Source organism: Thunnus thynnus, chromosome 17 (assembly GCF_963924715.1).
Source record: "Thunnus thynnus chromosome 17, fThuThy2.1, whole genome shotgun sequence".
NCBI classification, from domain to species: domain Eukaryota; kingdom Metazoa; phylum Chordata; class Actinopteri; order Scombriformes; family Scombridae; genus Thunnus; species Thunnus thynnus.
The window spans coordinates 4,034,692-4,051,699 of NC_089533.1; the positions used below are offsets into that span (position 1 = coordinate 4,034,692).

The 17,008-nt window shown below is 42.1% G+C and overlaps 1 protein-coding gene across 4 annotated transcripts in view; it reads right to left on the reverse strand.

Moving 5' to 3' along the window:
- The window catches only part of LOC137200873 (RNA binding protein fox-1 homolog 3-like), a 505,114-nt gene that overhangs the window by 225,800 nt on the left and 262,306 nt on the right, over positions 1-17,008 (reverse strand). The window lies entirely within an intron of this gene.

Here is a 17,008-nt window from a genome sequence, read left to right on the forward strand (position 1 = left end):
AAATCCACAGAAGCTAATATGAAGCTTCAGCGTCCAAATGAGTCAAATCAAGTAGATATCTTTCAACATTACAGTCTTTTTAGTGCCAAAGTTCCTCTTTTTGTTACTATACTTCCACCACAGCTCAACAAGGAAACACAAAGAGGGAATGTGATGCTAAAAAGACTGTAAATGTGTCAGATATCCACTTGATATGACTAACTCAGACTGCTGAAGCCTCATATATGGTGTATATGGTAAAGTATATATGGTAACCCACCAGCACAACCTGCAAATCCTCCTTCACTACATACCGGAGGCACTACTTCCTGCGCATTCAAGGCAACATCTGGAGAACGATGTGTTGCTTCACGTTATGAGAAGAAGATGTGCTGCCTTTAGTCGGCACATCTTCAACATCATATGTCGTATTCATGCAGTTCAGAGTGAAATAAAAATATATCTGAACATTTTCTCATTTGAGGTACATTGCGTTACTTGGACATTAAAAGCAGATTTAGTTAAAATTTAATTAAAGTTAGTTTTTACACTCGTAGAGGCGGGAAACGTCTATATTATAACAGTTGACATCACTATAAACACATACTGTATATCGGGCCAGCTAGTTTTATTTTGATAGTTGTCGATTAATTGGAATCCTCTACTTAATGAACATATATCAACACTTAACACTGCAAATAAGCCAAATGTAAATGAACAGCTATTATTTACTGTATGTTAATGACACAAAGTGGCTGTGTGGAGAAGTGCAGAGATATTTAATAGAACAAATATCTTCCTGAGTCTAATAAAGCATCAGTGTGTCTGTTTCTCAGGCTGATTAGAAGGTTTGGTACACAACCACATCCTTCCAAAACACTGTTTCATTTTATTTTGTGATTGGTTGCTGATTAGTTGGACGTAATTGGATTTTTTGTTGTTGTTGTTTTTTTTTTGTTCCTATCTGTCTTTTCTTTATTTTTTGTCTGTCTCTTTAAACTCCTCAGAGACCTGCGTGTGATAAAGGACTATGGAGATAAATGATCCTGAACTTTCACTTGAACTTTGTCCGCCTCTCTGTCTCTTTTCTTGTCTTCTTCTTTCCTTCTTTCTTCCGCTCCGTCTCGCTCTCGTCGTCATTTAACATGGCCCGGGCTGCAGAGCTCTAACAATCCATTAACTCTGCAAGGATGTTGAGGAGATCCATGCAAATAAGTGTGAAATTACACTGTAATCAGTCATGTAAATCGCACCGGTTCTCAATCTGGGCATCATCATTTCTTTGTACTTGTTTAGAAAATGGTGTGTGGGGGCGATGGGTGAGGTTTTATAGAGAGAGATAGAGAGAGAGAGAGAGCACAAGGGGGAGAAAAAAAAAGACAATAAAAGACGTGTTTGACAAGGAGGGGGGATATGAAAAAAAAAGCTTTGATTCCTTATTCAGAACTCAACTTTCTTTTCCTGTTGGATTCAGATTTAAAAATTCATACCATGATCAAAATTGTTCAGCAACGCAAGACTTCCAGCGCAAAGGCTTTCCGCCTCTTCTTTTGATGAGGAGAAAAGGAGAGGATGGAGAGAAGGAGTCTGATGAGACAGAGGGATGAACCAGTAGGTATGAGCTTTGTTCATAACAGAGCAGCTACAGTGCTGCATAGTAATGTACAGGAAGGAGAAATCAGCGAAGAGGGGCGGTGTTTTTCATGAAAGTGTAGCAAAGATAGAGCAATGTGGAAGAAAAACTTTTTGACCATAATAAAGGTTGAAATGATGTTTTTTTTTTTTTACTTTTTATGAAAAATATTCAAAGAAGGATTTGTTTCCAGCAGTGTAGTGAGAGCTCTACTCTGAAGCCCTCAGCTTTTCTATTGTTTTCAAAAAAATACAAACCAGGTATTAGACACTAAAAGATGTCAAGTAACAGAGAGGAAGTTTGTTAGCTGGCAGGATTTCACAAAATGGGTTTCAAGGATAACAACGGTGTCATTTTATCATCTAAAGACACAAAAACCAACCAATAATTCATCCTTATTAGGCAGAATTCACATAGATATTAACACTGCGTCCAAATAAAATGCATCTTCCTCAAGTCAAGCTTCCTTAAAAGTGCAATGAACCGTTCAAACTCATGGATTAATTTGGTTTAGTGTTTATTTATAACATACACCGGTCATGTATAGAAGTGTTGCATCTGTGTCACACAACAGATTCAACATACAGACCAAAGAAAGAGTCAAAGTACTGTGTGAGTTGGAAATACGGATAAAATTCTCTATCAGAGAATGTAATTTTTATTTTGCAGTATTGATTTATATTCTGATATGCTAAACTTTCTGGTAAATCCATTGAGAAACTGTTAATGGGTAAAGGAACGTCTCACAGGTACAGAATCACATATAAAAATCCAACATGGACATAAAGAAGAAGTAGTTCTGCTCACTGATTTGTAAAATTTCCCACAAATGGTTTAATGAGACCAGAGAAAATAAAGAGGTATAAACGGCAAAATCTCATATATATGTATATATTCATATCACCGTTACTAGAGGGAAGTAATTGGTTGGTTTTCAGCCACTTTGTGCCACACATGTCCAGTATAATATCTTCTCATACAAACACAATAGATTCATTGATAGTTTTCAATTGATTTGACCTACATCATTATGAGCAGATAAGATATCACCAGCTGTGTTTTTAACTTATGTGACAGAACAACAATCTGTTTAAAGCATCAGACCATCGAGCCACTGGACCGACGTGAAGAAGACTTTCCATAATAGGCACTGGTTTAGTTGATGGGAGAACTGGTTGCTGGATGTGAACAGGCTGATATGAATGAATCCCACTTTCACTTTCAGATTCAGTTTCACACGGTCGCCAGTGTCTCCTGTTGAATACCACAAGCTGCAACACAACATACCCCCCCCCCCCCTCCCATGTGCTTGTGTGTGTGCATGTGTGAGTGTGTGTGAGCCCTTGTATATACATGTGTGAGCGCGTCTGAGCATATGCATGTCGACAAGACCGGGAGGAGTGAGAAAGCAAAGCACGAGAGGAGCAGCGAGATGAGGGATCAGGATTTTTTGGCTCAAATACAATCTGTGGAGGAGTCACTCAATGAGCTGACAGCCGTCAGTGAATCCTGGTGGGGAGAAGGCTGAGCCACTGTGGTCAAACACACACACCACGCTAACACACACACACACACACACACACACATATACACAAACACAAACACAGACAGACTCCATCAGCACCGGGAAGCTCAAACAGACAGATGGGCTAATTCGTGACTGACTGTGTGTTATGAAACATTATCTCTGTGTCAGTGAAATCAAAATAACATTTTGGGTGTAAACGCCGAGCCTTGTAACTGCCAACAGAACACCACATGGCCGTGATAGATGCATATGGACCGTGATGCATGGCCCTCGGAATGAAAAAAAACAAACAAAAAAAAATGTTTTGTTGCTAAACTGCTGCTGTTTATTGAGTCATCTGGGGTGAACTGCATATGTTTGCCAATCACATCCCACCTGCCAGCACCAAATTAAGCCATCGAATCAATTTCAAGAGTCTGGAGGAAAATGAAGGCCATTATAGGCATTGAATTTTATTTGCTCTCTATTCAAAATTAAAGGCTATTTACAGACGGCTTTGTTTTGTTCTCTTTCAACCACTCTACGGTTAGAGTGGGGATAGGTGGCTGCATTCTAATGGCCTGCCCCTTTAACGGTCGGCTACAGAGCCACTTTATAATCCCCCCCCCCTCCCTCCCTCCACCACGCTGGGGGATTTGTGTATGCGGGGAGTGTATTGTAGCTAACTGAACCTGGCTCACTGCTCTCCGCGGATGTTTTGTTGTCAAATAATGGGAGAGTGATGGGGTCCTACCCCGCTGCGAGCCACCGCAAAGATTAGACAGATCTTCACACTGGACGATTGGTGAAATTTATCACTGTCACTGGATGCCAATCCAAGCTGGGGTTTTTTTTTGTTGTTGTTGTTGTTGTTGTTTTTTTTCTCCTCCTCCTCCTCCTCCTCCTCCTCCCACCACCTCCACCCACTATGTTTGTGGAGGTTTCTCATTTGGAGTCTGCAAACCAGTTGTCATGTGTACTTTCCACTCCGATAGTGATAGCTTTAAGCAGCGCCTCAAAAATCACCCTCTGCTTCATGGTCTCTGCACAAATGCTCATTGCGTTCTCTGTCTGCCATGCATGTGAAATTTTATAGGGGGGTCGGTGTGAACGTGTGTGTGTCAAGACTTCATTAAGCAAGTGATAAATCTGGAAAAGCAAAAACAAACATTTGATATGTGACGGGTTATGGTATCAAGTGATTAACTACAAAACGCTGACTTAACTGAAATATCCATACATTTAAATTCATCGTGCTTTATTCTCTCTCTGATTTGCTCTGCCAACAGAAGAGGCAATTCCCAGGTTCAATCTCCACATCTATTCAGGGTCTTTATGAAGCAACTGAAACACCAGACCTGTTTTCACACCTATAGTTTGTTCGCTTTGGTCAGTGGATGAGTTGCTTCTTCTTCTTCTGTTACAGTTTTCTTTTGGTTCAGTTTGGTTTCACATGGCGAACTTTCAAGCGAACCCAAAATGTATCAACAAAAGCTATGTGGGGAGCTGTCACTCTGTTCATTGGTCAGAAATCTTGTCGGGTTGGCGGGCGGAGAAACAGTTTGTTTTTTCAGAAACAGCAGATAGACGACCATATTTATAAAGGACTCGATTTTCCTTCTCTGCTTTGTAAGACAGAAGATAAAACTAATGTATGAACTGTGGCACTCAGGGATACAGAGGTGTGCTTGTTCTACTATTTTAGTTAAATGGTCTGTGAACAATAAGATATTCTTATTAATAAGCAATAAGAATAAAATCCAAATTAAGGGCTTTATAAATGGTGTATCTGCCGTTTCTGACCACGAAAACTATTTAGGTTTTTCTTTTTTTTTTCACGCCGGCGCCTCCCAGCATGGCAAATTGGTTGTTGCCCCCGGGCACTCGCCTGATGTGATATATGGATAATCCAGCCTAGTCGTTTGGGTCACATACCAAACCAGAATATGCCAGCAGAATCATACATTTGAACACACTTCAAGGCAACATCTAGAGAACAATGAGTTGCTTCATTTCATAAAAAGAAGTCACGCTAAAGGGAGGTAGAAGAGGTAAAGGGAGCTCATATTGAGCACATACCACAACGTAATAATAATAATATAATGCAGCTGGTTACAGGAGCTGGTTTGATCCATAACATGTGCAATGCTTCCTGCAGTTAGGTTGAATCTGGGTCAGATCACGTTCACACAAACAAACATACCAGAGTTTGTTTGTAACCGGACTGAGGTCTCCACTTCAACCAGGTCTCAGACCGGTTGTTCTGGTCTGTACCCGAGTGCGACTGCTGCGACCTGCCCAAACGAACCGCACCGAGGGGGTAAAAACGCTCCAGGCTGCAGTTTAACCGAACTAAACAAGGCAGGTGTGAGAGCACCCTCGAACACTTCATTTAAACACCGTGTGCAGCTGTGTGTTAACATGCATATATGTGCAAACTGGTTTGCTCATAAAGCACCGAGCAGGAAGGAGGATTTTTTTCCTTCTTTAGTGAGTTGAGAGGCCACGTTTCTCAGCTAGCAGATTTTGATCCCTTTCGAAGCACCGGTGGAATTAGCATGCAGAAGAGAGCGCTGAAATGTGCTCTGGCCCTTAACTCAATCTCTCCCCCTCACTCCCCCTCCCTCTCCCTCCTCTCTTCCTCAGGTAAAAGTAATGGATTGTAGCTGGCTCTGGCCTCCGTCCTGTCGCGTCACGCCTGCTAGCCAGCCAGCCAGCCAGCCAGCCAGCCAGGCGAGAGGGCAGAGCTGTAGGCTCTGTTATTTAGCGTCCATTCCTCCACAGTCACACCCGCTAACTCTGAGGCCAGCTGTCCAAGCACACCAGGCCTCGAGGATGGCAGCACCACCTTAACTGAGAGGTGACAACCCCCTCCATGTTCTTTAACAGATTGCCACCTCTGGCCAGCATGTCTGAATACCAATGAATGGAAAAAAAAAACCTCCTTACTGCAGCAGACACAGTGAGGTAAAATAAAAAAAGATTAATGACAACAAATAATGAAATGTCGAAGTAAGTAGATGCAGCGGAATGTGCAAGTCGGAGTGAATGTTGATGTACAATCAGTGCAGGAGTCTCTCACTGAACCCGCAGCTGTTTGTGAATCCTGGTAGAGAGAAGCTTGAACCGCTGTGCTTAATGAGTATGTGCTGCCATCAGCTCAGGATCTCAACCAAAACAGCACACACGCACACACATCAGGATGTGTTGTACTGTAACATTAGCAAGAATGTAAAATAACACTGAAGAGAAAAAAAAAAAAAAAAAGTTACTTGGGAGTAATCACAATTACAAACGCTGCTATGGTGAGTCATATTAGGTTGAATGCCAATGAGGAGCATTGTCAAGCTAGAAAAAAAAAGAGGGTCTGGCAAGCAGCACTTATGTGGCTTTTCAAAGTATCACAACAGTTCTAAAGAGGACAAATCATCAGAGCCCACATTACAAGTGCATCAGTCAAAAAAGAAAAAAAAACAAAAAAAACAACGAAAAACTGCAAAATGATTTAATATCTCAGGGGGAACGAGTGTGGAAAATGAGGACAACATCTGCCAAACACAAACTGCATCTGCAGAGAAAAAAGCTGCAAAGACACAAGCTCAAACTTAGCAATGAGGATGTGGAAAAAAAAAAAACCTGCAGTGCAAACAGTCGCCATGACAAATGCTGCAAACTGGCATGATGATCTAAAATGACCCTTTTGTTTAGAAACGTTGGCAAAGGTGATTCAGATACTTTATGGCTTTTTTTCACAAAGTAATAATGTTAAGAAAGGAGGGATGTATATTTTATGTATATTAGAGTTTTTGTTTATTTTTCCAATATAATACAGCTGTATAATACACACTTAAAAAGTAGGACTTACATTGCCTACGTTAAAACCGGTGAATACATTTAAATATGATTGACAGCCAAGTAGCTCTGCATTAAAGCGTGACAGTTTTCCTTCAAGGCCTTCCTATAATATGTTTTTTTGTGGCCCTATATATATACTCAAAGACACAAAAGCAATACTTTGGATGCACTGTGGTAAAAAAAAAAAAGCTTTGAATAGGCTTTTGACAGGCGCTTTAGAACCAAAGCGTGAACAAAAAACACTGAAGTTCAAATGCAGGAGCCAAAAGCAACAAACACTAAATTGGAAATGGATCAGGCTTAATACAGATAGCGATTCAATAAAAAATGTATCGAGGGGGTATACAGCACCAATTATTAGGTCTACCCCCTGGATGCAAAGACAAAAAGATCTCTTTGCCTCTATACTATACTTTATTCTTCCATCAGTTGTCTTAATATTTGTATAGTGAAAGGGAATCTAATGATAGTTTGGCATCATGAAACTCCACTGGCATTATTTACATTAATGTTTTTTGATTGTAATTTCCTTCTATTGCAAAACCACTAATTTCCCTGCTACACTTACTTAAAACTGAGCAGTGAAAAAGGATCATGGTTAAGATTAGTTTACAAAGAGCCCAGTATTTGTATTTGTATGTGTATTTGTTGAGGCAGCAAAAATTATTTGTATCTGTATTTGTATTCGAATAAAAGTGGAAAGAGGCTTAAAAATCCTGTTTTTTGTATTTATTACGCTTTTAATTTTAGAAAATTAAAGTGTTAGGTCCCCACACCTGGTCTCGAACTGTCTCTCAGATCATAGACGACTGCGTTGACTACTGAGCTAAAACTTTTACTCATGGACTCATTGCAGGCAGACCTTTGAGTATTTATACACCCATAACTTCAAAGTTATGATTCTTGCTTTGCACTTTTCATTTATTGCCTATTTTTTACAACCTAACTTTGTGGAAAGGAGAAGGGGAACAACAGGTGATGGAGAGTCCCAAAAACAAATAATTTTTCAAATATTTGTATGAAACAAATATTCGTATAAAACCCACTATTTGTGCTTTGCTGAATAATATATTTGTATTCGGGCACATCCCTAGGCTCTAGTTTTCCACATGTAAGCACAGCTGCAGCAACCTAACTTACAGTATGTTGTGATATATATATGGTTGAAGTAACTCCCCCCCTCCCCCCCCGAATGAAACACAACAGATTCATCCTATTTGACAGAATTCAACTTCAGTGTGCTGAAGTGAAACACAAGAAATATCCCAGCTCACTTAAGGTGACAAACAAAAAGCACAGTCCATTAGAAAACAGCATGCAGAGAGACATACTGCTGCATTAACAAATGTAATCGTATTGAGCAGCGCATGTATTTTTCTTTTTTTTTTTTTCGTGCCACTGCTTCATAAGGCCGCAGTCACGCAGCGGCAATCATATCACAAGACAAAATGAATTTGAAGAGCTCGCTGTGTGTATCTGCCTTCCACGCTGCCTTAACTTCTGTTCTGCCTCTTCACTGCCAGGAGAATTAAACCACAGTGTGCAGTAATGGCAAAAAGTGAAAACAGTCCCCATTAAATGTGATAATAAGCTGTGTAATAAAACCATGTTCGGGAAAAAAAGAAAAAAAAAATGGCAATACATGTGTTGTTCGAGTTGATGTATTAGTTCAGGTAGCAATTTGTTTCTGCAATGCTGTTTTTAATGGATTTTTTTTTGGAGTGTAGGACTTCTGGAAGCAAAGGTGCATTAAAAACAGATAGTATGAGCTTTAAACTGGGACATTAGTGGGTTAGGGTTATGGTTAGGGTTAGGGTTAGGGTTAGGGGTTAGGGTTAGGGTCAGGGTTAGGGTTAGGGTTAGGGTTAGGAAGCCTTTTGACATAAAACACCAAAACAGTCCTCGTTCATAGAGATGAGGTTTATGTAATTGTTGGAAACAGAGGAAGAAAAGTGGGGTTAAAAGGACATGTCATGTGGCCTACAAGCCTTGACCCCTCCCACCCCCACATCCATCTGGACCTGAGCGCTCCAGCTTAAACTTTTCCATTGACCAAAATCTGTCACACAGCCATTTCTCTACTGTCATTTTTTTTTTTTTTTTTTTTTTTATTGCCCGAAACGCAGGCTGCAATGACAGTCATCTCAGAATGTCATCTAAGCGAACAATTAACAGAGCAGCAAAAATGTGAGGTCAGATATAATTAACATATGTGCTGCTCAGCTATAATTGCTCAAGTCTAAAGCAAGTAATAAAATCATTCAAAGTGAGCCATGCAGACAATGATTGACTGAGTTTTTCACACACATCTGCATGAGAGGGGGGAGCTGGTACGCTTTGCACCTCTCCGTCACACCACCCCTGGGATTGCAAACGCATATTCACTGCACACACACACACACACATATACACACAGAGCTGAGAAGCATTAGACGCTCTGCTTGTAATCGTCTGGCAGGAATAGCTAATATCGAGGGGGATGCTACGTGCACTCGAAGGAGAAATGGCGTTCACTCCTTCACCTTCTTTCTTTATTCTCAGGAATCACAGAAGTTCAGTCACATGCTTAAGGTGCTGCTAATTGACGGCGCAGAGAGAGATCCGCTCATTATGATACATGCGTCGGGGCCAGCCTGTCAGACAGAAGGGAGGTGGAAGGGAGCGGCGTTACTGTAAGCGAGTGGCAGGAGCATTATCAGTCTATATTTCACAGGTGTCAGCGGGGACTTGTCCCCGTTTCGTCCTCTGGGTGTCATTTATTAAATGGAGGAATGAAAGGGATGTTTAAGGTAGAAATACAGGCCTGCTTGGACAAGGGATTATACATTGTTACAGGAGGAAAAATTACATTTGAACCTCGGATACAAAAATCCAGGCTCCAGGGTGTTTCGTTAATTTATTTTCCTAACAGCTACTCATGGTCCCATGTACCCAGCGTGGTTAAGGGTAGAAGGTGAAGAAGAATTACCCTGCGAGGCAGCTGGATTTGCGAAATCACGAGAGAATCCATCTTGTCAGGCTTCAAGTTATGTCACTTGTGTCGGTGGTTAGGACCAATCAGCATCGTGAATCCAGCTGCCGTGATAGACAGATGGTTCATCCAATCACGTGCCAAGTATATATATTTTTTTTTGAAAGTGCCTGCCCCTTTTTCAAACAGTTTCCATGGATGACTTCTCAGATGGTTCTGTGTAACAAACCATCTGGCACGTCAGGTTAAAAGAAAAACACACCAGACAGGTTTCTATAGAAACCAACCAGGCTAAGGGCTCAGGCACACCAGCATTTGTAAAACTGACATTTTGGATGACATTAATGCATTTCAATTGAAACTGTTTCGTTTGTGTTTGCTTTGCTTTCTTATAAAATACATCTATTTCATGAAACCGAGCAGTTGACCAAGTGCAAACACCTCTGAGCTTCGAGGGTCCAAAATAGAGGAAGCCATCATTTTAGCTTTGTGCACCATCTAATTTTATGAGTCCTTTAAATCAAATGATGAAATATGTTGTTTGTAACAACAGCCCACCAGAAAATAAACAGAAGCATTTTCTGATCTGACACCTCTATCAGCAGGACAACAGCCTCCAAAACTGTTGCATTTGGTTAAGTTTTCAAAAAACAACTTATTTGAGTTGGGGGAGAATGTGGTTTGAGTTCAAATAATAACTTGTTTAGGGAATGACTGTCATTGTTAGAGGAAACCAATGGTGACTGAAGGTGGGAAGTGTGCAGCAAACCCATTCAATCACTCCTAGCTAACAACGTCATGCTACCGCGTGAATAAAACATCCGATGACCACTAGAGGGCTTTATCGCTTGAACGTTAACATGATGACGTCGGGCACTCTTGCTAATGCTCTGCCAAGTCAGAAGCAAGGCCAATACATCTATTCTTCATATTCTTTTTTGCCACAAACAAAACTAGGCAAGCACAAAAAGAGTTTGCAGCCCAAATGAATTCTTTCAGTTCCTATGTTCAGCACAAGGGAGGGAAAAATAAAACCAGGCACAACCAACAACCTGAAAGAAGTCTCTACTTATTTCGATGCCCAAGAGAATTCTGCTGTGCCACTTTCTGGTGTGACCAAGAATAATAAAATCCCATTCATACATTTGGGTAATGTGGAGTCTTCAGTCTACCAAACTTGCATATCCATGGGGGGGTGAGGAACTGGAGTACCATGGGGAAACCCACACAGGCATGAGGAGAGTGTACAGCCCTCCACACAGGGAGGGAGGGCCACTGAGTCCTTCCTGAGGATTTGTTTCTGTCAAATGAAGAAAGGCGCTGGCAACTTTTGACATTATGTTCTCAGCGGACCACGGATGAGGTCAGAAGCAGTACATCATCTTTTCTTTTTTTCTTTTTTTTTCCTTTTTCAATGGTAAAACACAGCTATAGAGTGCCTTGTTACAGTGTGTCTTCTTTTTCATAATAAACCAATATGCTTTCAACCTGCCTGGCTGAGGCCTTTCTGAGCAAATTCAAAACACTTCACGTGTGCTCTGTTCTTGACATTTAAAACCATATGAAAATGAAAATGGATCCCAATTAGAGCTGCAGGAAGGATAAGACCCTCTTGGTTCTCTTAGTAACTAGCTGGTTTAAACATTTCCCCCCATGAAATGCCTTGAAAATTGACCTTCTCATTCTGCGAGCGGCGATAAAAGCAGCCTTTAGTGGCCTCAGATCAAACTATTTTGATAGTCGTCTGTGAGGATGAAAATGTGGAAGTAAAAAAAAAATAAGTCAAGGCAAAAGAGGAACATAATCAGACAGTGTACTGCTGCAGAGGTGGTGCCTTGCACTTAAATGTTCCACATACTCTCAGTAAAGAAACATGACATTAAACACTGGGTATTAATGTAAATCACAGGAGAAGGAAGGCACTAATAGCCACTTTAGGACAGATGATCATTATTGATGTGATCGTCAGCAGTTTGACATTGTGTACTGAGCAAAAATTATAGGAAATAATGTGAGTACATCACACAGAGCTACTGACATAAACACACAGCAATGCTGTAAAAGGCTAATGTGAAGGGAGGGTAGAAGAGAGGAAAAAAAAAAAGAGAAAACTATGCTATATTTAAACTTGAGGGCGCCGAGGCAGGGATGTCGGTTGGATCACCTGTTGAAAAGCATTCATTTCAACAGGGGAACAAAGGTCAGCGTCCTTGCTGGAGCTTTGATTGGCAGGCGGGGGAGCTTGATGCCCACAGCAGCAGCCCAGCGGAGCAGCCAACGGTGGCGTGTGGCTTGGCTGGGCCACATTTCTGACTCAATGCTGACTAACTGAGTGTGTCTGCTGACAGTGTGTCTGACTGATAGGATCACCCCGGGAGGCTCTTCCAGGGCCTTTACAAAGTGTCTCTGATAGGCCAGGCCCGTAGCACTGCCGCGAGGGCCCGCCGACAAATTCAATTTAAGCCTTGCTAATGCATAGCGTAATCATGGAGTGAGGTGGTGATAAATTTTTCAGCGGGGTTACCATGGGCAGCAGCAGAGGAAGAGAGCTCTGTGTAGAATCCGAGATGGCAAAGAGAGGAGAGAGGCGGCGGTAGCAGAAGAGAGAGGGAAAAATAGCCGAGTGTGACCTCAGCGCCGTGCTGAAAAATCCTGCGCTCAAAAGCCAAGGACTCGTATGAAAGAACAACAATAACACGCCATTATGAGATGTAACATTTTGCGACGACCTGCGTTTCCAGGGGGAAATTTGAAAGAAAAGCAATTTCACATTAAACTATCTGACACAATGCAGGTCTGTGGAGTAGAAGGAGGGGGTAGCGGATGAACAGGGCAGGCAGATAGCGAGGAGAGAGTGTGTATGTGTATGTGTGTGTGTGTGAACAGTTGGAGGGTTGGTGGTGGCGATGGTGGGTAGGGGTGGAAGGGGGGGAGGGGGGGGTGTTCAGGAGCTTCCCAACAGCCATTGGCCAACTGGAGCGAGACACACACATCCCCTCCGCCGAGTTAAAATGGATGGATTGGATGAAATTTCAAAGCCTCCCCTGCAGACACATACTCTGCTTTGCACACATCAGCACTGAGATGTTGAAATATTCGACTCCGCTCCGTTCCAGCCTGGTTCCCCTCTCCTGTAACGCTGGTATCAGACATGGGTTTTTTTTTTTTTTTGCTGTGATTAATGAGAAAACCAAACCCAAAGAAAACGGCTCTCCACGCATATATGTGTGTGCGTGTGTGCATATGAACACTCTTTACACCCAGTCTAAACGCCCCCCCACCCCTTTTCTTCCCCATGATGCAAAAAAAAAACTATCCTTAATTAAAAACTGTGTCTCTGAGTCGTATATTTCCCATGATTACTTGCTGCAGGCGGTACAAGAAAGCGAAAGTCACTGCGAGATAAGAAGGGAAGTGGCTGACATTCACCTATTAAACTCCATTCACTTATTATGACCAACAATGCTGCTCTGATTAACCGGCACATTTACATCGTTCTAAGACACATTGGAGAAGAAGAGTAACTCTGCTGCCCTTGTACAGACAATACGGAGCCCTCAGAGCTGCAGCGTGTTCAGCTCTCCCTCCTCCGCTTTTATTTCCTGACTTGACAGCCTTGATTTGACCACTCGCCTCCTTTTCTTTACGAGTATCTCTCACACAAAAAAACATCTGGACGGCCAATGTCACATCAGTCCGTGCTTATAAAAACAAAAGCAGAAGAATTTTACTCTGAAATACTAAATCGAGTGATAATTCTGAGATCTCTTCCTTTTTTTTTTTTTTTTTTGTTGATGATGATTTTTTTTTTCTTGTTTTTATGTTTTTTTTATTTTTTTTTTTTATGTTAGCAACATCTTTGTTGCTAAGCAGTCGTTGCTGTGGTGATTTTGCACTGCACTTCCCAGAGATCACAAGTCAGTCAAGAGTGTGGCCGGCACTGTGACGTCTTCCCTGGTGAATCTGATGAAAGGGAACTTTTTTTTTTTTCCTTTTTCTTATGCAAGTTGAATGGCTCACACCCAATTATTTTTCAATTTATTCCACATGCACTGGAAGCATGGAACACATCACTTCATCATCATCATCAAACGACTAACCGGCATTTGTAAAAGCTGTGTAGTTATCAGCGATATAAAGTACCGAAACTGCAAACGTATTCACACACACACACGTCTCAGATTTCTGACTTTAAGGCATAGCACGATGTCATACCTTCCGGAGATTGATATGAGTAAATTGCTTGACTTGCTGACACATCTGGAAGGCTTTTTTTTTTCTATTTCTTCCTGTCCAGAGATCTCTAACATCAGAGGGAGTCAGGTTCACCTATCGACTGGTCTTCCACCACCATCCCCCCCAGCCGCCTCCCCCAGTCGTCTACTGGTATATGTACTCAGACGCACCTCCAGAATCACTGTCACCCTCACTGAGTAATTACAGCGATTAATGCACAGACGGAGCTCGCCTCTGGCTCTGGACACTCTATCAAGACGCGTGCGGTAATGGATGAAAGTACAATCTTAATAGAGAATCCATAGTGCCTAAACCTAGAAAAAAAAAAAACAAAAAAAAAACATATACCTTTTTGATCAAGACTGCCTTTACCCACAATCCTCTTGGGGGAGATCGTTTACCAGCCTAGAAACAAGAGAGAAAGCGGTCAGGTTCTTTCGCCCTTGTCGTTGCGCTCGCGCTGACCTCTAAAAATGGACAACAAAGATCATATCACGAAACCAATACTAGCGTCAACGGCCTTTGCACAAATTGATTTAGCCACCCAGAACTCACTCCCATCTCAATGAGGTGGCAGGATGCTCACAGCATATATCACTGTCACACAAGCACCCTCTAGTGAAATGTGATTTTTATCTTTATGAGCTTTTTTTTTTTTTTTTTTTTTCCCTCCCCTCCTTTTGCGTTACAGCATGTAGCGGGTTGTGATAAGTGATGAGAAATAAAGGGGTTGGCACATTACGCTAATACAGGTGCTCCAAGCGCATATGGGTGCTATCACACAGGGAGAATGACATTGTTGTGGTCCTGTGCATTTTGAAAGTGGCTGGCGAGGCAGCAGGGGGGCCCTGTGGTATATGGCTCATAGATCACTAATGTGTGGGTGAGAGTTGTCACCAGCCAGCGCCTGGCTGCGAAGCACAACATAGTTTATGGCGCACAACTGCTAGACGTAAGCATGAATCGTGGCCCAGGCAACAATGAGGAAAAGCGCACTAAAAATAGATAAGCTTTTTTTTTTTTTTTTTTTTTTGCGCTCGCCCCAGAAACAATGGCTCCTTTTGATTTTTCATGTGTTCAAACCGTGGTATACAAAGGATAAAGAGGAGCATAGAGTATAATGTCTGCGCTTGTAGTGAAAGATCAGAATAAATACAGCTGAGTAGGCCCACGCTAACCTGAAACGCACCCTGGGTGGAAGGCTGGAACGACACGATAAATGTTGCACTTTCAAGTGTGTTAAATGCACTAAGATTTAGGCTTTCTCCCTTTCCAACTGACAACCTCTGTTACACAGTTAATTACAGCCAAGTGCAACTCAGCGCTGTGTCAATTATCATCTGCTTTAGCTCTCTCCCAATGGATATTTTTACTGCCTGGGTTTCACTGCTAAAGTTTCTACCTTCTTTTATTGCTATTCTGCCCAGGTCTTGAAGCTGAATTACATTCGGTAGACAGAGCTGTAAAAACAGAAGGGATTTAAGGATTCAGATTGGTGGAGGGTAACCTAATCTTCCGTAATTGGGGGAATGGTTCTCATTTATATCAGCCTACTTTAGAAAGCAAGCTCATTGGCAAGCTGGTATCATCCCAGGCGTTTTACTCTGCCGATTCATTTTCATAAAGGCCGAGGAAAGGGAGGTGGGGCGCCACGGCCACGAGCACACATATTAGACGTAATCATCATTAATCAAAACACTACTCTTACTTAGCGGGTCGTGGAAATCAACATACACACAACAGAAACAATAGCACAAAGATCCCTCATGTGCTGGTTTTTTTTTTTTTTTTTTGCCTGAGCCGGCGTGCTGCTGCTGGAGTGTGCTGTGAAATAACACATTCTGGGCTGCGTTGTCTCAAAATGGAACTAAAATGGTAATCCTCTGCCAGGCGAAGCGTTCTCGCCTCGCCAGATGCTTAGTTCTAAAATTTGCCTAATTGCCACGCTCAGATCAATCCCTTTTACTCTGCCAAATGAATCTGCGAAAGGGTGTTGCGAGCATTTTGTTGGCCCAATATGCTTTTTTCACTTGCAAAGATTTTTGTGTTTTTTTTTTTTTTTCGTGACTCCCGGCGAAGGCCTGCGAGAGGTTTCGGGTCTCGGTGACATATCCGCACACAGCCGGATGCATGTCCACCCCTGCTGACCTGTGTGCCCATTAGCCATGGCGTTGCAGTGAGGGGCGCAGGGCCTATCCATCTCAGCCCACACACACGCACACACACACACACACACACACACACACACACACAGAGAGTACACCCACTCTTCATATGGCTCAGACACATGCCGTGGGCGGACTAAATGTGGCCCTTTGATCAAAGGCCAGCGTGTGGGAATGGACACTGACTTACTGACCTCCACACACACACACACACACACACACACACACACAGACGCACACACACACACACACATGCACAATATTACATATATATTAATTCATATATACAAACACTATAAACTCATTACTGTGAGTGCATAAGAAGATGGCTCAGATGACGCATAGTTCAGTGGTAACGTGTTTCCTGCAGGCAAACACACACACACACACACACACACACTACAAATAAACACAAACTGAAGGTCTGTCACAATTATTAACACACACACACACACACATATGTGAGCACAAGTGTTGAATGAGCTCATTTGTGCAGCTGCCACTGTAGTCATACAAACAAATTATGAATGGCACACACATGCTAAGCACATCTTAGCGTAGGTACGGTATGTACCAAGACATCTACAGCTCATCTTCCATCTGCACAGACAATACATCTCATATAATCATGAGACTATCAGTGACTATATGATGTAAAAGTG